The sequence below is a fragment of the Schistocerca gregaria genome, chromosome 1, assembly GCF_023897955.1.
Source record: "Schistocerca gregaria isolate iqSchGreg1 chromosome 1, iqSchGreg1.2, whole genome shotgun sequence".
NCBI lineage: Eukaryota > Metazoa > Arthropoda > Insecta > Orthoptera > Acrididae > Schistocerca > Schistocerca gregaria.
Window position 1 is genome coordinate 662,302,887 of NC_064920.1, and position 24,202 is coordinate 662,327,088.

Genomic DNA, 24,202 nt, shown 5'->3' on the forward strand with positions numbered 1-24,202 from the left:
TATGTCGGGTACAGCCCATGAGCAGCGAGAAATTGTTCTTTCACGTCTGGTAAAAGTTGAAATGTTCTTCGGCCAGTATTATCAGCTTCCCATGATTCCTTCCACAGCTCCTCGCCTCTTCTCCTAACGCCCTCTTATCCCAAACCCGAACGCCCAGAATGTTCCCTTTTTTTCCCGATGTCCACTTTCTTGGCCCAGAACCAGGCTGCTTGCTCTCTGGTTTTGAAGTCAAGAGGACTGAGCCCCATTATCACTAACAGGGCCCCACCTGAAGATGTTCTGTAGGTCCCACTGACCTTAATATCATATCCCTCTGCACCCTTCTCACTGTCATGGCGGGCACCACCCTCGTGAACCTGTGCGCCCAGACCCCTGAGTCATAACCCAGTATTGATGATAATATTCTGTTACGATATAGTTTTATCAGATGAGGAGGAAGATGGAATCTTGTATGACCAATGGAGATAAGGTTATTGAGTACTTGTAGGTCTCTTTGGGTTACAGTTTCGATGTGCTTTCCAAAGTTCCACATTTGATCAATGATGACTCCCAAGTAGCATGCCTCACGTCACTGAAGAACTGGCGAGCCCTCAGTTCTCACTGTGGGGTTCCTTACGAGTTGTCTTTTTAGCAAAAGATATGTAAAATTATTCGGTGAAATTGTCATTTTTGCTTTCCGGCCCATAGTTGTAGTTTTTCCACGGCCTTTTCTATCTTCGCCGCTACGGCCGCCAACCAACAGGAAGAGGTCATCTGCGTAGGCTATCACCTCTAGCACGTCTTTCACTCTGTTGTAGACTATCCAATAGTGGCTTCCAACGGTTTTTTACTCGTAGGTAGGGAATAAGAAAGAAAGAGTATGGTTTAACGTCCTGTCGATGAGAGGATTAGCCCAAGTAACATTACTTCCCTTAACCGATTTAGTGTCAACACAAGGAAATCTAAATCTTTGAGACCGAACGAGGTTTTCAACCCTGTTCATCCAGAATGCAGGTCCAGTTTCACAGCTACTGCGCAGCGCCAACCCCCCCCCCCCCCTCCCCCACGCCACTGTGGCATAAGTTGACTGACTAAATTCTTGGCATATAGTAATTCCCTGGAAACGTATTCATCACTAAGAACTTCATTTATGATGCATTTTGAGTAATCACACCATCTAACTGGCAAAATTTACAAGAAAGGCAATTTTTTCTTTATTGTGATTTCATTCCCTTGCCCCACATGGGCAGGAGAGGGCTGGTAGCGGCACAATGCGCCGCTCTTCAGCCGATTGACATTGCAGTTAAAAAGAAGGCAACTATACATACAAAAGACGACAATAAATGGTTCAAATGGCTCTGAGCATTATGCGACATAATTTCTTAGGTCATCAGTCGCCTAGAACTTAGAACTAATTAAATCTAACTAACCTAAGGACATCACACACATCCATGCCCGAGACAGGATTCGAACCTGCGACCGTAGCGGTCCCTCTGTTCCAGACTGTAGCGCCTAGAACCGCATGGCCACTCTGGCTGGCAAATATGATAAAAACAGGGACATAAGAACATAATAGGTGGAGAACATAGGGGTTAAAATATCCACTGACAAGGAAACGTTCATTGTGAGACAGTTTAGAAAAAGTCGAAATGAAGTTGAAATACACAGTTTGCGATTCGTGGAACACATAAAACACACACAAGATAAAAGTTGGCCACAATATTAAAACACTCCAGATTGAAGACAGTTGAAAGCCACTGTAAAAAATGGAGCATCCTCAATGAAAAATAAAAGCTACCAGGATAGACCTGTCAAGGGGGGGGGGAGGCCTAAGAGGAAGGAAAAATAAGGGAGAGGAAGGTGCAGTGGGGGATGGGGGCCAGGGATGGTTGGATGAAAAAAAACTGAGGTCAGGGGAGCACCAAGGGGCAGGAGGCGGGTTGGGTGGGAGATAAAGAGGGACGTTAAGTCAGGAAGGAGCGCAGAGACACAGAAGGGGTGTGCTGGAAAGGGAGGGGGGTGGAGGAGGGAGGAAAACCTCTCAGGGGAAGTGATGAGAAGGGGAGAGGGAGACCTGATGAGTGGCAGGGGAGAAGGTAGGCTTAGAGTTGGTGGGAGGGGTAGATATCAGATTGAAGCTCATCAGGTAGGTGCTGGAAGTTCCATTACGAAAGGAGGTGGAGGATGTGGAGATGGAGAGAGGGCTGGACACAACGGCACAGCAATGGGCTGGGGGTAGAGAGGATAGAAGACACCACAGGGTGGGGTGGGGGGAGGGAATCGAGTCTGCAGACTATTTACAGGGTGTGGATGTGTTTGAGGAAAAGGAGAAGATGTGGGAAGGGAATGAGGCCATAGAGGATCCGTGTGGGGGACAGGAGGCGGATATGCAAGGTGACGCAGAGTGCATAGCATTCAAGGGTTTGGAGGGCTTTATAGAATCTGGGAAGGGCGGAAATCCAGGTGATGCTGACATAACAGAGGATGGGGCGGATCAAGTATTTGTAGGTGTGAGGATTGTGGAAGGATGCAGTCCCAGTGTCCAGCTGGACAGGAGTTTCAGGATGCAGGGTCTATTGTGGGATTTTTGTTGGATTGTAAGGAGATGGGGAGTCCAGATGAGGTGACGGTCAAGGGTGAGGCCAAGGTATTTCACAGTAGGAGTGATGTGGATAGGACAACCATAAATGCTGAGGTAAAAATCGTGGCGCCAGAAGGAGCAGGTGGTATGACCAATGATGATTGACTGAGTCTTGGAAGGGTTGATGGGAAGGAGCCATTGGTTGCACCAGGCGCTGAACTGTATGGGGTGGGTTTGGAGGGTACTTTGGAACTGTTGAAGGTTAGGATAAAGGATGAGGAAAGCAGTGTCATCAGCAAATTTGTGTAGGTGAACCAGCAAGGCGGAGGGGTGTACGAAAGACTAATTAGAAAAACTTATATATAAATAATGCAAGCCAATGGAACATCAGGAATGGAAGTACATGCTGAATCCAAGTACTTACAGTGTGTTTGAAAAAGCTCATGCTAGTGAGCAATGCAAGAAAAATGTACAGTCTGATGTGCGATTGCCAGTAGGCATTTGAGATGTTACATGCCTGATTGAAGGCAGAAGAATCAAAGCTTGTACTATATCAACTTGGTGCCAGAGGGTGTAAATCACTAAGATCGAATTAGACCAGACATAGTTTTATAACATACAAAACAACATAAATGTTCTTTGAGACATTATGGTTTTGTTTTGTTTTTGTATCAATAAGAGTCATACAATGAATGAAAAAACAGAACATTATGAGTCAAAACCTGTCATGGGATATATACAAAGATCGTATTGCACACGAGGTGCGATGTCCAAACATTCAAGAGAGAGCAATGTAAAGGCCACCTTTATGGAGGAAGCAGTACAATTTTTAATTACTATTTTCAGTGCATAGTAAGCAAGCTTCAACTTACTGAGACCACAAATGGGTCATGTAAAAAAAGAAAAAAAAACTTATCACAAAACAGTCATTTTTCCAACTTAGTTAGGCTAGATTGGGGATGGATAGGAGTAAGGGGGGGGGTGTTTTTTGGGGCGGTGAGGAACTAAGATCAGGGTAGGGGGCAGATGAGATAAATAGTTTGTTTGGGGGGAGAGGCAGCGGGAAGAGGGTAGGAAAGTAGGCAAGGGTGGGGATGGAGAACTTAGAAACTGGAAGGGAGAATTGGATGAAAGGATGGAGGGGAACAAAGAAGGAAGGGGGAGACGAGGGTGAGGAGGAAATGTTATGCCAATGGTATATTTTCACTAAACTTTATGTAACAAGCAATGATATTAAACATTACATTATAACAGAAATAACCACGATTTTCTCCTTTTTTTCCAGTACATTATTATCTTTTAGAGTAGAGCATTAAGCTCAGGGGAGATTCTAGAAGTCGGTCAAGGGGGGGGGGGGGCTAATGGGGTGGGCGAGGGAGTTTGGGGGAATGGAATATCGCTTAACAAAAGGAGAGTTGGGGTCCTCCACCGACAAATTGGTAAAATTCGATTTTGCTTTAAGTAGTTGTTGGTAACTGTTTTGGAATTCAAGGTATTAATAAATCATGAGACGCCCATTTTAAGTTAAATCATATTTATTGGTTTGGATAGTAAGCTATTTACAGCTCTTATTCTTTTGTTAAAATGTGTTTGAAATACATTGCTACCTATTTTGCTACATAATTATTAAAAAAAAGATTGAATACATTCGCTGATTTCTGAAGCACCCCCCTTGCAACTTCATGAATATGTTTACGAACATTATAATTTTCTCGTTTACCACCTACCCTGTCCTTAGTGCCACTCTCCCCAAACCCCTCTTATTCTATTCTTCTCCAGTCCATCCTGATACAGTTGTAAAAATTATTATTTTGTGATAAGTTTTGTTTGTTTGGCATGACCCTTGTGTCGTCTCAGTAGGTTGAAGCTTGCTTGCTATGCACGTAATTAGTAATTAAAACTTTAATGTCTTCCTCTGTAATGCTGACCTTTACATTGATCTCCCTTTCGATGGATTATTTGGACAACGTGCCTCGTGCACTGTATGGTCTTTGTATATGTCCCGTGACAGATTTTATTCATAATCTTTTGCTTTTTATTGACGATATGACACTTATTGTTAAAAAACATATGTAATGTGTTAGGAATATTTACGTTGTTTTGTGTATTATAAAACTATATCCTGCTCTGTTTCTTAGAGGTCAACGCCATCTGGCGTCAAGTTGACATAATATGGTCTTTGATTCTGCTGCCTTCAGTCTGGCACGCAACATTTCAAAATAACGTCTTCTGCCAATACGCCTAATGGCAATTGCAAATGACACTTGTATTGCTCACAACTACCTTGCTCACTTTTGTGAACTCGCCTAAGCATATTGTAAGTACTTGCACTCAGTATGTACTAAATTCCTGATGTTGCACTGGCCTTGTAATATTTATATATAAGTTTTTGTAATGTGGTTTTTGGTGTGGGCAACTCCAGAGACATCTTCGGAACCTGATTACAACAAAGAAACCTCAGGATTGGCGCCAGACCTGTGCGACAACTGCCCCTCCCTCCCCTCATACGTCACCCCCACTGTAAACTCCTCCAAGTACTGGTCGGCCTCCAATCTCCTTACTGGTCCCCATTCCGCACATCTTTACCCCTTTTCTCCGTAATGACTGCTCCCTTCACAACGACTTCAATAAGGCCTACCACTTCACTTCCCACCTTTCTGAGGACTTCTCCGTACCTGATGATCCCCATTTTGATTATTCCCTTTTCCCTACCGTCATGGAATGCGCCGATACCTCAGGCGCTCCACTCGCTCCTAGTCTTGAGTATTTGGCGCTGTTACCCCTCCCCCCTCCCTCCGACACCAATGCTCCAATCACAGCACACAAAATTAAACTTATACTCTGGTCAAAAAACAAAACGCCCTCTGGCCACGAGTATGTCACCTACAGCCACCTCAATGAATGTCCTTCTCCTTCCTGACTGTCCTTGAAACTTTGTCTAACCTCATCCTCTCCACCAGCTTGTACCCCAACCTGTGGAAACTTCCCGCGCCCTCCTGTTCCTCAGACCCAACAAACCCCTTCTGCCGCCTATTCCTTTTGTCCCATCTGCTCACCTTCATCTTCATTAAGGTCTTCGAATCCGTCGTCTCCTTTAACATCCTTCACCACTTTAGTCAGAACCACCTCCTCCCCCCTACCTGTTGTGGCTTCAACCCCTCCTTGTCCACCAAAGACTAACTCCTTAACCTCGTTCACCTCTCCCTCCAACTTAACCCCAGTTGCTCTACCATTTTTGTTTCCCTCGACCTCCAGAATGCTTATGGCCATGTATGACATCCTGGTCTCCTCTTTAAACTCCTAACCTACGCCCTGTCTATCAACTTTGTCTGTCTGGTCGCTTCCTTCCTCTCACGCCATCCTTCCTATGTCACTCTCCACGATACCAACTCCTTTTATCCCACCACAGGCATCCCCCAAGGCTCCGTCCTCTCCCATCTCCTCTGTCGCTTGTACACCACTGATATGCCCAGGCCACCCCCACCTGTACACCTCCTCCAATATGCTGATGACACTGCCTTCTTAGATCCCTATTCTACCCTTCAATGGTCCCAATGCACCTTCAAAACCCACCTTGACCAGTTCACCATTTTGTGCAACACAGTTCTACCTTTGTATCAACTTCTCCAAGACCCAGGCAAACATCATAGGCCGCACCACCCGCTCATTCCGTCTCCATGATTTCTTCCTAACCATTTATGGTTGTACCATCCATCTCAGCCCCACCTCGAGATACCTTTGCCTCACCCACGACAGCCACCTCTCCTGGACCCCTCATCTCCTGACCATCTGCCAGAAAGCCCATGGCCGGAGTGGCCGAGTGGTTCTAGTCTGGAACCGCGCGATCGCTACGGTCCGGTCGCAGGTTCGAATCCTGCCTCGGGCATGGATGTGTGTGATGTCCTTAGGTTAGTTAGGTTCAAGTAGTTCTACGTTCTAGGGGACTGATGACCTCAGAAGTTAAGTCCCATTAGTGCTCAGAGCCATTTGAACCATTTGAACCCATGGCCACCTCCACCTCCTGAAATGCGTGTCTGGCTGGATATGTGGATTGCATCCTTCCACCATCTTCCACACCTACAAATCCCTCATCTGTCCTATCCTCTGTTATGCCAGCATTGTCTGGCTCTCCCCCCCCCCACTTTTATAAGGCCTTCAAATCCTTGAATGCTATGTGCTCCACCTTGCATTCTATATTGGCCTTCCGTCCTTGACGCAGCTGCTGTATGACCTCAACCGCTTCCTCCATCTCCTCCTTTTCCTCCAATATATCTGAATCCTTTACACTCTCCACAGGCTTGATCCCCCCACCCCCTGGTGTCTTCCTTCACTCCCTGCCTCTATTGCTATACACCCCCCCTCTCTCCACCTCAACACCCTCCATACCATCCATACCCTTCATCAGGGCAATTTCCAGCACCTCCCTGTCCTGGATGATTAACTTCTCTGTGACATACACTCCTGGAAATTGAAATAAGAACACCGTGAATTCATTGTCCCAGGAAGGGGAAACTTTATTGACCCATTCCTGGGGTCAGATACATCACATGATCACACTGACAGAACCACAGGCACATAGACACAGGCAACAGAGCATGCACAATGTCGGCACTAGTACACTGTATATCCACTTTTCGCAGCAATGCAGGCTGCTATTCTCCCATGGAGACGATCGTAGAGATGCTGGATGTAGTCCTGTGGAACGGCTTGCCATGCCATTTCCACCTGGTGCCTCAGTTGGACCAGCGTTCGTGCTGGACGTGCAGACCGCGTGAGACGACGCTTCATCCAGTCCCAAACATGCTCAATGGGGGACAGATCCGGAGATCTTGCTGGCCAGGGTAGTTGACTTACACCTTCTAGAGCACGTTGGGTGGCACGGGATACATGCGGACGTGCATTGTCCTGTTGGAACAGCAAGTTCCCTTGCCGGTCTAGGAATGGTAGAACGATGGGTTCGATGACGGTTTGGATGTACCGTGCACTATTCAGTGTCCCCTTGACGATCACCAGAGGTGTACGACCAGTGTAGGAGATCGCTCCCCACACCATGATGCCGGGTGTTGGCCCTGTGTGCCTCGGTCGTATACAGTCCTGATTGTGGTTCTCAACTGCACGGCGCCAAACACGCATACGACCATCATTGGCACCAAGGCAGAAGCGACTCTCATCGCTGAAGACGACACGTCTCCATTCGTTCCTCCATTCACGCCTGTCGCGACACCACTGGAGGCGGGCTGCACGATGTTGGGGCGTGAGCGGAAGACGGCCTAACGGTGTGCGGGACCGTAGCCCAGCTTCATGGAGACGGTTGCGAATGGTCCTCGCCGATACCCCAGGAGCAACAGTGTCCCTAATTTGCTGGGAAGTGGCGGTGCGGTCCCCTACGGCATTGCGTAGGATCCTACGGTTTTGGCGTGCATCCGTGCGTCGCTGCGGTCCGGTCCCAGGTCGACGGGCACGTGTACCTTCCGCCGACCACTGGCGACAAGATCGATGTACTGTGGAGACCTCACGCCCCACGTGTTGAGCAATTCGGCGGTACGTCCACCCGGCCTCCCGCATGCCCACTATACGCCCTCGCTCAAAGTCCGTCAACTGCACATACGGTTCACGTCCACGCTGTCGCGGCATGCTACCAGTGTTAAAGACTGCGATGGAGCTCCGTATGTCACTGCAAACTTGCTGACACTGACGGCGGCGGTGCACAAATGCTGCGCAGCTGGCGCCATTCGACGGCCAACACCGCGGTTCCTGGTGTGCCCGCTGTGCCGTGCGTGTGATCATTGCTTGTACAGCCCTCTCGCAGTGTCCGGAGCAAGTATGGTGGGTCTGACACACCGGTGTCAATGTGTTCTTTTTTCCATTTCCAGGAGTGTATATACCCTTCCTACCAACTGTATCCTGGCCTTGTTTCCCCATCTCCCCAGAACCACCCTTTTCCCCTCCCCTCCTTCCCTGTCCCCTGACTCTCTGCAGTTCCTCCTTGGTTCTTTTCCTCTTCCGTGCTTCCCTCTTTGGCCCCCTTCGGCGCGCTCCCACCCTCTCTCCCCGATCTAGCACCGCCACTTCCCCTCTTTCTACCCTGCTCCCTCATATCCCTACCCATGGCAGATTCTCCCAGTTTCTTCTTTGTCATGAGTGTGCTACGTCAGTGTTGTGTTTGGTGCCAATTTACAGTGACATCAAATGCTCTGGTTTGAATCACGTGCTTGACATTATCATCTGGCCGTACTTCACCTTGTATTCTTTTAATCGTTACAGTGTGTGTTTTTTTGTGTAATATACTTTTTTAGATTTTTATCTCATTTTTTACAGTCACCCCCTTTTGTACACAATCTTGCATAATGTTCCTCTTTTTATATCTATGATCCGCCATATTTTCTCCTTTATGTTGTTTTAAATGTCTTCCTGTTATGTATTTACTGTCTCTCACATGAAGATGACAGGCATCTATTTCAGCAAGAAACGCCTCTCAGTGCCTACCGAATTGAGACTGCATGGGTGGGATACCACCTGAGGGGCAACAGTGACTTACCTGGGGGTTACTGTGGACAAACACTTATTTCTTCGTAAACATGTTGACCTTTTCAGAAACAAAGCTTTGGGTATGGCCTAGGTACTCCTCCCTTTTTCAGGAATACTGATCTCAGTACCCCAGCAAAGCTTCGATTGTGTAAGGCGACGGTGCTCTCTAAGACACATTATGGCACCTCGGTCTGTGGTCTTGCCAGTCCAACACAAACAGGCCGTCTACAAGCATTACAAAATATGGTACTCAGATGGATACTTCGTGCCAGCCGCTATACTCGCATCGTTGACTTGCACACTGCTGTCCACATGGATACAGTACCAGAAGCTGTTCGCAGATGGAGGACGACCTTGCACAACAAAGTCGACACTTTGCATAACTCGGTGAACCACATAAGAACTCTGGGCAGGACACCTCCCATGGCATCGGTATAAGGTACCACGTTCCTTGGTACTGTAACATCCTAACCCATTCCACCAACTGGCGATACCTTAAGGATCGATATACATACCCTAAGAAGTTGACCCCAAACGTTTATTCATAATAAAATGAACCCAAGCACATATTTATGTTCCTCCAAAGAAGCCTGGATTGTTGCCGGCGATGGCACTTCCAATTACGGTTTTTGTGTAAAATTTGCCGCTGTTCTCTGATGATGATCACTCAAAACTCATCTTAAAAATGAAGCTTTTCGCGATCAAGATGTTTCCACGGAATTCGTACGTGCTAAGGATGGATGACAGCATATCTTACAAGTGGAAGTCTTTCAATCATTTCTTGAAAGGGTGGATGTGTGTGAAATTCTTTTGACAAGGTTCTACTGAAAATCGGCTGGCCTCCTCTCGATGTTTGCATGAAATATCAGGAGTGCTTTGTATCTTTTGGATGACTGATGAGCACTTTTACAGTTTAATGCTATATCTGAATCATCTCGCTGCTGGAACAAACTGTTCGATGTTGTTGTTGTTGTGGTTAGATGCAGCTCTCCATGCTACTCTATCCTGTGTTAGCTTCTTTATCTCCCAGTACTTACTGCAACCTACATCCTTCTGAATCTGCTTAGTGTATTCTTCTCTTGGCCTCCCTCTACGATTTTTACCCTCCACGCTGCCCTCCAATACTAAATTGGTGATCCCTTGATGCCTCAGAACTTGTCCTACCAACCGATCCCTTCTTCTGGTCAAGTTGTGCCACAAACTTCTCTTCTCCCCAATCCTATTCAATACTTCCTCATTAGTTACATGATCTACCCATCTAATCTTCAGCATTCTTCTGTACCACCATATTTCGAAAGCTTCTATTCTCTTCTTGTCCAAACTATTTATCGTCCATGTTTCACTTCCATACATGGCTACACTCCATACAAACACTTTCAGAAATGACTTCCTGACACTTAAATCTATACTCGATGCTAACAAATTTCTCTTCTTCAGAAACGCTTTCCTTGCCATTGCCAGTCTACATTTTATATCCTCTCTACTTCAACCATCATCAGTTATTTTGCTCCCCAAATAGCAAAACTCCTTTACTACTTTAAGTGTCTTATTTCCTAATCTAGTTCCCTCAGCATCACCCGACTTAATTCGACTACATTCCATTATCCTCGTTTTGCTTTTGTTGATGTTCATCTTATATCCTCCTTTCAAGACACTGTCCATTCCATTCAACTGCTCTTCCAAGTCCTTTGCTGTCTCTGACAGAATTACAATGTCATCGGCGAACCTCAAAGTCTTTATTTCTTCTCCATGGATTTTAATACCTACTCCGAATTTTTCTTTTCTTTCCTTTACTGCTTGCTCAATATACAGACTGAATAACATCGGGGAGAGGCTACAACCCTGTCTTACTCCTTTCCCAACCACTGCTTCCCTTTCATGTCTCTCGGCTCTTATAACTGCCATCTGGTTTCTGTACAAATAGTAAATAGCCTTTCGCTCCCTGAATTTTACCCCTGCCACCTTTAGAATTTGAAAGAGAGTATTCCAGTCAACATTGTCAAACGCTTTCTCTAAGTCTACAAATGTTAGAAACGTAGGTTTGGCTTTCCTTAATCTTTCTTCTACGATAAGTCGTAAGGTCAGTATTGCCTCACGTGTTCCAATATTTCTACGGAATCCAAACTGATCTTCCCCGAGGTCGGCTTCTACTAGTTTTTCCATTCGTCTGTAAAGAATTCGTGTTAGTATTTTGCAGCTGTGACTTATTAAACTGATTGTTCGGTAAATTTGACATCTGTCAAAACCTGCTTTCTTTGGGATTGGAATTATTATATTCTTCTTGAAGTCTGAGGGTATTTCGACTGTTTCATACATCTTGCTCACTAGATGGTAGAGTTTTGTCAGGACTGGCTCTCCCAAGGCCGTTAGTAATTCCAATGGAATGTTGTCTACTCCGGGGGCTTTGTTACGACTCAGGTCTTTCAGTGCTCTGTCAAACTCTTCACGCAGTATCGTATCTCCCATTTCATCTTCATCTACATCCTCTTCCATTTCCATAATATTGTCCTCAAGTACATCGCCCTTGTATAGACCCTCTATATATTCCTTCCACCTTTCTGCTTTCTATTCTTTGCTTAGAACTGGGTTTCCATCTGAGCTCGTGATGTTCATACAAGTGGTTCTCTTATCTCCAAAGGTCTCTTTAATTTTCCTGTAGGCAGTATCTATCTTACCCCTAATGAAATAAGCCTCTACGTCCTTACATTTGTCCTCTAGCCATCCCTGCTTAGCCATTTTGCACTTCCTGTCGATCTCATTTTTGAGACGTTTGTATTCCATTTTGCCTGCTTCATTTATTGCATTTTTATATTTTCTCCTTTCATCAATTAAATTCAATATTTCTTCTGTCACCCAAGGATTTCTACTAGCCCTCGTCTTTTTACCTACTTGATCCTCTGCTGCCTTCACTACTTCATCCCTCAAAGGTACCCATTGTTCTTCTACTGTATTTCTTTCCCCCATGCCTGTCAATTGTTCCCTTGAAACTCTGTACAACCTCTGGTGCTTTCAGTTTATTCAGGTCGAATCTCCTTTTTGCAGTTTCTTCAGTTTTAATCTACAGATCATAACCAATAGATTGTGGTCTAAGTCCACATCTGCCCCTGGAAATGGCTTACAATTTAAAACCTGGTCTTACAATTATATAATTTATCTGATACCTTTTAGTATCTCCAGAGTTCTTCCATGTATACAACCTTCTTTCATGATTCTTAAAACAAGTGTTAGCTATGATTAAGTTGTGCTCTGTGCAAAATTCTACCAGGCGGCTTCCTCTTTCATTTCTTAGGCCCAATCCATATTCACCTACTATGTTTCTTCGTCATCTGCAGAGCTTTTTTTTTGTCATCAGTCTACTGACTGGTTTGATGCGGCCCGCCACGAATTCCTTTCCTGTGCTAACCTCTTCATCTCAGAGTAGCACTTGCAACCTACGTCCTCAATTATTTGCTTGACGTATTCCAATCTCTGTCTTCCTCTACAGTTTTTGCCCTCTACAGCTCCCTTTAGTACCATGGAAGTCATTCGCTCATGTCTTAGCAGATGTCCTATCATCCTGTCCCTTCTCCTTATCAGTGTTTTCCACATATTCCTTTCCTCTCCGATTCTGCGTAGAACCTCCTCATTCCTTACCTTATCAGTCCACCTAATTTTCAACATTCGTCTATAGCACCACATCTCAAATGCTTCGATTCTCTTCTGTTCCGGTTTTCCCACAGTCCATTTTTCACTACCATGCAATGTTGTACTCCAGACGTACATCCTCAGAAATTTCTTCCTCAAATTAAGGCCGGTATTTGATATTAGTAGACTTCTCTTGGCCAGAAATGCCTTTTTTGTCATAGCGAGTCTGCTTTTGATGTCCTCCTTGCTCCGGCCGTCATTGATTATTTTACTGCCTAGGTAGCAGAATTCCTTAACTTCATCGACTTCGTGACAATCAATCCTGATGTTAAGTTTCTCGTTATTCTCATTTCTACTATTTCTCATTACCTTCGTCTTTTTCCGATTTACTCTCAAACCATACTGTGTACTCATTAGACCGTTCATTCCGTTCAGCAGATCATTTAATTCTTCTCCACTTTCACTCAGGATAGCAATGTCATCAGCTAATCGTGTCATTGATATCCTTTCACCTTGTATTTTAATTCCACTCCTGAACCTTTCTTTTATTTCCATCATTGCTTCCTCGATGTACAGATTGAAGAGTAGGGGCGAAAGGCTACAGCCTTGTCTTACTCCCTTCTTAATAGGAGCACTTCGTTCTTGATCTTCCACTTTTATTATTCCCTCTTGGTTGTTGTACATATTGTATATGACCCGTATCTCCCTATAGCTTACCCCAACTTTTTTCAGAATCTTGAACAGCTTGCACCATTTTATATTGTCGAACGCTTTTTCCAGGTGGACAAATCCTATGGACGTGTCTTGATTTTTCTTTAGCCTTGCTTCCATTATTAGCCGTAACGTCAGAATTGCCCCTCTCGTGCCTTTACTTTTCCTAAAGCCAAACTGATCGTCACCTAGCGCATTCTCAATTTTCTTTTCCATTTATCTGTATATTATTCTTGTAAGCAGCTTCGATGCATGAGCTATCAAGCTGATTGTGCGATAATTCTTGCACTTGTCAGCTCTTGCCGTCTTCGGAATTGTGTGGATGATGCTTTTCCGAAAGTCAGATGGTATGTCGCCAGACTCATATATTGTACACACCAATGTGAATAGTCGTTTTGTTGCCACTTCCCCTAATGATTTTAGAAATTCTGATAGAATGTTATCTATCCCTTCTGCCTTATTTGACCGTAAGTCCTCCAAAGCTCTTTTAAATTCCGATTCTAATACTGGATCCTCTATCTCTTCTAAATCGACTCCTGTTTCTTCTTCTATCACATCAGACAAATCTTCACCCTCATAGAGGCTTTCAATGTATTCTTTCCACCTATCTGCTCTCTCCTCTGCATTTAACAGTGGAATTCTCATTGCACTCTTAATGTTACCACCGTTGCCTTTAATGTCATCAAAGGTTGTTTTGACTTTCCTGTATGCTGAGTCTGTCCTTCCGACAATCATATGTTTTGCGATGTCTTCACATTTTTCCTGCAACCATTTCGTCTTAGCTTCCCTGCACTTCCAATTTATTTCATTCCTCAGCGACTTGTATTTCTGTATTCCTGATTTTCCCGGAACATGTTTGTACTTCCTCCTTTCATCAATCAACTGAAGTATTTCTTCTGTTACCCATGGTTTCTTCGCAGCTACCTTCTTTGTACCTATGTTTTCCTTCCCAACTTCTGTGACGCCCTTTTAAGAGACGTCCATTCCTCTTCAACTGTGTTGCCTTCTGCGCTATTCCTTAATGCTGTATCTATAGCGTTAGAGAACTTCAAACGTATTTCGTCATTCCTTAGAACTTCCGTATCCCACTTCTTAGCGTATTGATTCTTCCTGACTAATGTCTTGAACTTCAGCCTACTCTTCATCACTACTATATTGTGATCTGAGCCTATGTCTGCTCCTGGGTACGCCTTACAATCCAGTATCTGATTTCGGAATCTCTGTCTGACTATGATGTAATCTATTTGAAATCTTCCCGTATCTCCCGGCCTGTTCCAAGTATACCTCCTCCTCTTGTGATTCTTGAACAGGGTATTCGCTCTTACTAGCTGAAACTTGTTACAGAACTCAATTAGTCTTTCTCCTCTTTCATTCCTTGTTCCAAGCCCATATTCTCCTGTAACCTTTTCTTCTACTCCTTCCCCTACAACTGCATTCCAGTCGCCCATGACTATTAGATTTTCGTCCCCCTTTACATACTGCATTACCCTTTCAATATCCTCATACACTTTCTCTACCTGTTCATCTTCAGCTTGCGACGTCGGCATGTATACCTGAACTATCGTTGTCGGTGTTGGTTTGCTGTCGATTCTGATAGAACAACCCGGTCACTGAACTGTTCACAGTAACACACCCTCTGCCCTACCTTCCTATTCATAACGAATCCTACACCTGTTATACCATTTTCTGCTCCTGTTGATATTACCCGATACTCATCTGACCAGAAATCCTTGTCTTCCTTCCACTTCACTTCACTGACCCCTACTATATCTACATTGAGCCTTTGCATTTCCCTTTTCAGATTTTCTAGTTTCCCTACCATGTTCAAGCTTCTGACATTCCACGCCCCGACTCGTAGAACATTATCCTTACGTTGATTATTCAATCTTTTTCTCATGGTAACCTCCCCCTTGGCAGTCCCCTCCCGGATATCCGAATGGGGAATATTCCGGAATCTTTTGGCAATGGAGAGATCATCATGACACTTCTTTAACTACAGGCCACATGTCCTGTGGATACACGTTACGTGTCTTTAATGCAGTGGTTTCCATTGCCTTCTGCATCCTCATGTCGTTGATCATTGCTGATGATCTCCCCTCCCGGAGACTGCAGAGCTAGTTGGCATATAAACTTGTACTACTGTAGTAGGCGTGGGCTTCGTATCTATCTTGGCCACAATAATGCGTTCACTATGCTGTTTGTAGTAGCTTACCCGCATTCCTATTTTCCTATTCATTATTAAACCTACTCCTGCATTACCCCTATTTGATTTTGTGTTTATAATTCTGTATTCACCTGACCAGAACTCTTGTTCCTCCTGCCACCGAACTTCACTAATTCCCACTATATCTAACTTTAAACCTATCCATTTTCCTTTTTAAATTTTCTAACCTACCTGCCCGATTAAGGGTTCTGACATTCCACGCTCCGATCCGTAGAACGCCAGTTTTCTTTCTCCTTATAACGACATCCTTGAGTAGTGCCTGCCGGGAGATCCGAATGGGGGACTATTTTACCTCCGGAACATTTTACCCAAGAGGACGCCATCATCATTTAATCATACACTAAAGCTGCATGCCCTCGGAAAATATTACGGCCGTAGTTTCCCCTTGCTTTCAGCCGTTCGCAGTACCAGCACAGTAAGGCCGTTTTGGTTATTGTTACAAGGCCAGATCAGTCAATCGTCCAGACTGTTGCCCTTGCAACTACTGAAAAGGCTGCTGCCCCTCTTCAGGAACCACACGTTTGTCTGGCCTCTCAACAGATACCACTCCGTTGTGGTTGTACCTACGGTACGGCTATCTGTATCGCTGAGGCACGCAAGCCTCCCCACCAACGGCAAGGTCCATGGTTCATGAATCGTAACAATGTTGCCGGTGAGCTTAATGCACACCAATGTGCGGTTGCAGAGAGCCTTAAAAATTAAGGTAGGTTCTTTGTGCCAAGTCTGGCAATTATGAAGTGTATGACCCCAGGTACTATCACATACTAAATGGCGGAAATTTCATGCACTACGAAGATGTGAGTGACTGAACCAGCAAAACTTGGTCGAGTGCCACCACAAAAGTTTGCGTTGGAATGTTGGCTACGTTGACGGGTCTTGTAGATGAGTGATGCTTACAGGATGTTCCGTTCCTTTAGAGTCCAAATTACATAAATTGTAGAGAGCTCTAAACCGATATATTTAATTTGAGGAGCCAATAGTCTTTGGCTATTAAAAGTCGTAATGAAACGACTTTGAGGAACAAGTCCATAAACTGCTTGTGTTCCTTGCGACATTGTTGACGATACTTTGAAAACCAACACACAATAGTCAGTGATGTGTTCTCTGTAGATTTATATCTACAGAGTGACATGAAAGAATTTTCATCTGAAACTGCAGTAGAAACGGGAGTGGAACTGGTTGCATGAGTCCCACCTTCCTATGTCATTGTATAAGAGATAACAGCGATATGAGAGACTGTAAAGGGATTGGCGGTCGTGTTTTCTAATTGATGCTTTAAGTACTGGTATAAACTGTAAGTTGTTTAAGTTAATAAAGGGAACTACTCATTTCCAAATGTTAGTTCCTCATTTCAAAATACTCAGTTTAGGATCCAGTGTCATCTTTAAGTTTCACCCAACTGGTGTGGGACAAACTGCAATTATCAGGGCTGATGACGTAGTAGACTAGCTCAGAGACATTGTGAAAAACTGAAAATGTCAGAGCACACTAAAATTCGTATATCCCTAGCTTTCACGTAAGGTAAACAAAACTAAATTTAATATTACTTTATTGGTTAGGCCTGATTGCTATTTATGTTCGCTATAGATAAATTAGCCTCCGAATGGTTACTTAAAAAATAAATGTATTTTTACATAAGATCTGTACTACAAGTTGACATTACTTCTCTACAAAGTTAAACTTTTATCATGCCGAGGCACCAGCCTCATTACCTCTTCACCAAAGGATGCTGCCGCCTGGTGCGTCAGCCAGTTGCTGACGGCAACTTTGAGTTTATCGTCAGCTATGAAGTGCTTGCTGAGTATCCAGTCACGCTTTCGGTATGGGAAAAAGAAAAAGTCACATGTTGTCAAGTCTAGAAAATAGGGAGGATGTTGAAAAATCTCCCTGCTAAAAAGTATTTATTTTCCCTTCATCTGATTCTTTGTAGTGAAAGAGAATTATGCCTTCGGTAATCTTTCACCAACTTGCGTTTTGGATTGACTTTCGCTGTTTCGTAAGAGTTTCACAATAAACCTGTGATGTCTCAGTATTCTCACGTGCCATTTTCATGACATCTGCTGTCAAAATTACTTTGCTATGCTGAAAAGCTGTAACCATTATTTCGTGATTTAATAGCGCCTGTCTGATTGTGTTAGGAGAATGAGTGTGCACCCACTGTCTGGACTGTTTATTAGTTTCAGAGTTCACGGCCTGCGCTAATTAATCGTCCCCAGTCACGATTCTGTTCAGAAATTCCTGCCGCTCTTCGTGGTGGAGCTGAAGGAATATCAAGCGCGAAGATATTTCTCAGTTTTGTGAAGTTCGGTTAGATATTATGCTACTCACCGTGCACAGAACTTAGAGTAGCCTGAACTCTTTGTGACAGTTTTTGAGAGGGTTGTCCTTAAAATGTCAGGCACACCTTCAGGAAGGCCGGAAATTGTGAACTGATCTCTCGCAAGCACAGTTTCGTCACTGTATTGCACAAGTTCATCAGTCACATCTGAATGTCTTTACGGATCACTTTCATCAAGCATATTTGTGGAACCACTTCTGCACCACTCCCTCGCAACACTATTACTCACAACTCCAACCCCATACATGCGACACAATGGATGACGGATCTCGGCGGCATTGATTCCTGCTTGCAGGAAGGCAATGACGAAGAGTACCTGGCAACAGGCGGGAGGCGCAGTAGCGCTGTCCATTTCACTCCCTCGCTCCTTACACAGTGACGAAAGGATTCGTGATCTGGCTGACATCGCGAGATCTTCGGACTCTCATTTTCCATCAGCACAAGCGCCACGAAGCTACAAGCATTTTTTAAATATTGAATGACCAATCGGAGGTTAATTTGAAAATAGCCCTGGAACAACACTCGATTGAATCATGCAGTCAAATATGTTACGGCAAAAACTTAATACCGAAGCACGTTCTGAAAAATTAATACACATCCATTTGAAGTTTAAAGTTACCTTTATAGTTGCGTCAGCCTCGTAAATAAAAAAGAATAGAGAAGTGGCTGCTGCAGGTCACGGATGCTACTATAAGTTCATATCAGCTAGTCATGATGAAAATACAGTTTGAGGAGTGACATAGGTTTTTATGTTAAAATAGTAAGGGACGAGGTACAAATGTGGAATAGGGTTAGTAATACGGAATACTATGATTTCTTGTCTTTTAAGTGCTGTACTTTCGTTAGCTACTTAAAAACTACAGTCATCAAGTATAGACTGCTTTGGGACGCATTCATATTACAGCTGGCTGCCACTGAGAGTAAGTGAAGCCGTTTTAACAAATAGTTGCTAGTTTTCAGTTTTATTCCTATCATAACGCATAAATTATTAATATATTTTGTAAACAGACTTTTAATTAATACATTAAGCCGTAAAATGGCGTGTTTGTCGCCTATTTAAACTTAATTTTTGATTTTGTTTGCGTTTCTAAATTTCAAAATGGCTGTGTCACTAATACGGAGTACTAGTATTCCATATTTGTATCCTAGTATTTCATACAATCTGTTTTACTTATAGGAATTGTTTCAGAAATAACTGAAGCAATGGAATTACTCAGATATACAAATAGCAATTAAAAATGTTAGACAAAAGGAAACGGACCCCTCCAGGAATCTGGATGTTATAAATCTCTCACGCGAAACCATGACAAAACCCGGTGCCTGTATCTTCAAGCCCCCCACAAGATACAACCGCTGCGTAGAACTTTCATCAGTCTTTTGAAAGCTTATTATTCTGAGCTGGTTTGCGAATGGATGAGGTAAAATACAGGTCCAGTAACAAACATGGACCTCACCGAACTGAATGGGAAGGTCTACCTCAAGCGCCAGACAGAGGAGAAGGCTGTTAGTGGGTTTAGGGTGACAGGAATGTAGCCGTTAAACCCTCATGTTTTCACGGATGCACATTTCTTTCCCAGCAATGAAGGAATAACTAAGGATTTACCTAATGATCCAGTCAATAAACCGTCTGCAGGACCTGTGGCTTCTAAAAGTGGAAACGCTAATGTCGAAACCGAGGGAGGAACATCTGCTGCCACATGTTTATAATGTGAGATGATTCGTCCATCCTTAATAGGGTTCTGGACAACAGTGTGCCCACTAATGAAGATGGCAATTGTCTCTTCAGGTGAATTTTCGCAGTACGAGTCGGAAGAAGAATGGGCAATGTGTCTAACGTGCGAAATGAGGGCACACGTTCAATGTGAACGTTACTTTAAAGGACAATATGTCTGTGGCTACTGCAACTGAAATTACTTAGAGTAAGGAGTTTAATAACTGAAAATGGTATATTTCTTGTGCTTTTTCTATTGTGTTATTATGTTTTACAGTGTTTTCTTTGACAATGACTTTTCAGATTTTTCATTATTTGTTTTAACATTAACAAACTGGAGTGTTCCATATTTGTACCCCACAATCTGAAGTGCCAAAAATGTTAAACTTCGTGTTAAGCCTAATAGAAATGTTCCAGATGTAGCATGTATTCGAAAAATATAGGAAGTATTAGAGTCTAAAATATATCAGAAAGTATGTTCTATAAATATTTTGTTTGCTTAATCTGAAGAACTGAGAAATTTATGAACGAAAAGCAAAATGGTGTTCCATATTTGCACCACTTCCTCCACTTTACTGAGCAAAGCTAGTTCGTTTCAAGCAAGTAGTGGTTAATAAAGCTCTATTTTAAAACAACAAGCTGATGGAAACACCATTATTCAACTTTAACGACGGGCTGGCGCCCAGCCAGAAGATGGAAGAAAGGAAGAATAATGTTTAACACCCAGTCGATAGCGAGGTCCTTAGAGACGGAGCGCAAGTACGGATTACGAAGGAACGTGGAAAGAAATCCGCCGTGCCTTTTTCAAAGAAACCATCACGACATTTTCCTGGAGATATTTAGGGAAATTATGGAAAAACCAAATTTGGATGGCCGGACGGGTATTTGAATTGTCGTCCTGCCCAATACGAGTTCAATATGTTAACAACTGCGATTCCTGGTTCGGTCACTACCAGAACAAATCATTCGACTACTCAGTTGTAAACAGAATTCCAAAGGTCATAAAAACATCGTAAAAAGAAAGCATGGTTCACAAGTGAGTACAGAAGTGCACTGGATAAAAAAAAAAAATTAACCCCAGCCTACTACAATACCTCATGCAAAATAATTGACGCTTGAGACGCATTCTGATAAGGGTTCAGACAATGTTTACTTGAAACGCGCAGGTGAGAACTGGTTTGTTTGGCTTGTATACTGGGGTGCGGCCCATCTGTTGAGATTTTGCGTCCTGTCCTGGTGTGCTGTGGCTGTATGCTTATGTACTAGTGGCCAGGTGGCAGGCGGAAACCCACCTGTGCTTCCATATGAAGACGGAGGCTGTACTGAGTCACATTCCGCACAACTGTAGCACGTCAGTACGGCTGTGAGTTTAATATTAATTAAAATAAATTTTGCGTGGTGAACTGGGTGTCTGAATCGTGGTATTCCGGCCTCCTGCTACGGTTGAGGTAATTCAGTTATCTGAATAAACAGTTTTTAAAATACGTTTAAAACGAAATGATGCTGTGTTTTCATATCATGTTTAGTGGGAATCACTCATGGAAGATATCCCCCTATAGTACCCATTATATCGCTACATGTAAAAGGTGTTTGTTACTGTCAAAATGGCTCTGAGCACTGTGGGACTTAACATCTGAAGAATTTAGAACTATTTAAACCTAACTAACCTAAGGACATCACACACATCCATGCCCGAGGCAGGAATCGAACCTGCGACCGTAGCAATTGCGCGGTTACGGACTAAAGCGCCTAGAACTGCTCGGCCAATCGGGCGGCTGTTACTGTAGATAAAGATTAGAAATGTTTGGTGTAATTGATAGAAAGGAAGCGAAAACAGGAAACTAGAATCTTAACTTGACAAATGGTAGAATAAATACGCTGAAAAGCCAAAGAAACTGCTACACCTGCCAAAATACGTTGTAGATCCCCAGTGAGCACGCATTAGCGCTGTAACACGACGTGGCATTGACTCGACTAATGTCTCAAGTAGTGCTGAAGGGAATTGAACCATGAATCCTGCATATGTGTCCATAAATCCGAAAGAGTACGAGGGGTGGAGATCTCTTCTGAACAGCTCGTTGCAGGGTATCCCAGATATGCTCAATAATGTTCCTGTCTGGGGAGTTTGGTAGCCAGCGGAAATGTTTAAACTCAGAAAAGTATTCCTGGAGCCAACCTGTAGTGATTCTGGATGTGTGGGGTGTCACTTTGTCCTGCTGGAACTGCTCAAGTCTGTCGGAATGCACAATGGACATGAATAAGTGCAGGTGGTCAGTAATGATGGTAACGTACGTGTCATCTGTTAGAGTCGTCTCTAGACGTACCAGGGGTCCCATATCACTCCAATTACACTCGCCCCACACCATTACAGACCCTCCACCAGCTTTAACAGTTCCCTGCTGACATACAGGGTCTATGGATTCATGAGGTTGTCTCCATACCTGTTCTCATCCATTCACTCGATACAATTTGAAACGAGACTTGTCCTACCGGGCAACATGTTTCCAGTCATCAAAACTCCGCCGGACGCGGTGGTCTATCGGTTCTAGGCGCTCAGTCCGGAACCGCGCGACTGCTACGGTCGCAGGTTCGAATCCTGCCTCGGGCATGGATGTGTGTGATGTTCTTAGGTTAGTTAGGTTTAAGTAATTCTAAGTTCTAGGGGACTGATGACCACAGATGTTAAGTCCCATAGTGCTCAGAGCCATTTGAACCATTTGAATCATCAAAACTCCATTGTCGGTGTTGACGGGCACTGGCGAGATGTAAAGCTTTGTGTCGTGCAGTTATCAGGGATATCATCAAGGGTAGACAAGTGGGCCTTCGGCTCCGGAAGCCCATATCGATTATGTTTCAATGAATATTTCTCACGCAGACACTTGCTGATGGCCCAGCATAGAAATCTGCAGCAATTTGCGGAATGGTTGCACTTGCGTCACGTTAAACGATTCTCTTCAGTCGTCGTTGCTTCCGTTCTTGCACGATCGTTTTGCCAGGTTCTTGATATTCACGGTACACTCGTGAAATGGTCGTACTGGAAAATCCCAACATCATCGCTACGTCGAAGATGCTGTGTCCCATCGCTCGTGCGCCGACTAAGGCGCCACGTTCAAACTCACTTAAATCTTGATAACCTGCCATTGTAGCAGCAGTAACCTATCTAACTACTGCGTCAGACACGTGTTTCTTATATAGTCGTTGCCAATTACAGCGCCGTATTCTGGCTGTTCACATAAGAGAATCTCTGTATTTGAATAAGCATGCCTATACCAGTTCTTTTGGCGCTTCGGTGTATACGCAAATGGTTGACATGGAAAGAAACAGGAAACCTAAAGCGCTCTCGAGCTGTAGTCAATAACATACGTTGTATTATGACAGAAGCTCTTTTTAATATGTGAAAATTTAGGTTAGAGAACTAAAAGTATTTTAATCAGAGCAATGCAGCAGTTATCGCTCGAGTGCTTGTTATCGAGCTTTATATGTTATGTGGGCTAAATTAATGATAATTTTAAATGGAAGTTACACGTTTTCCAGTTCATTTCAGATCTTCACTCTAAATTCACAAGTAGTACTGGATAGGTTCTAGTGTTATGTAGATTGTTCGAAGACCTAGATTGGCGTCTCTCAGTGTCGATCAGTTTTAGCTTACAGTCTTCATTTATCGATGTTCAGAAGAATTTCGTAGTTAGGCTTCTATGTATTGAGCAATAGTCAGCAACTAATTTCATTAGTACCTGACGCAACGGTTAACTATATATTTGAGTACCAAGACAGACAAATTTTGTAGTTCTCTTAGACAACTTACAGGCAATGTAATTCAGAACAAGGACGTGACGTCATGGGTAAACTGTTATAAAATGCAGGAAAACTTGCAGATGGTCACGTCAAATACTGAGAACCTGGCGACTGATACTTAACATAATGTAATACGCGTAAGTAGACGACGAGATTGGCTATAGTCTGACTGCAAGATCGACAGTCAGCCATTGGAATCAAAGTTAAGAGTAACTACATGGAGCTATATAAGAAGGAAAAGTGCGAAAACCTAACCATGTGGAAGACAAATGCCGAAGAGAGGAGGTAGATTTTTAAATAAATTCTTCAATACTTTTCGTAAGTTTGTGCGTTTTACCAAGTTTGATTAATGGACAGATAAAGAATAAAATCGTTACGGTCTGGTTTGTTCTACACGAGAACGTTAATGAAATGGTTCTTAAACTGCAGTGGGAGACTGTACAAGCGTGCTACAAAAATTACGTCTATCCCAGAGAGCCTCCTCTGAAAAGTCCTACAGTCCACACGCCGACACGAGTGAAAGAAACTTACAAATCTCTCCAACACACTTCTCAGGCAATGGTCACCAGGAAAAAAAAATTAGAGAAATTCATTCATTTACAGCGACAGGAAAACAGTCTCTCTTCCCACACACGATCCGTAAACGAACAAGAAAAAAAAAAGGTGATGACTCTGGTACATCTAGTATCCTTAACTACAGACGTTAATGTG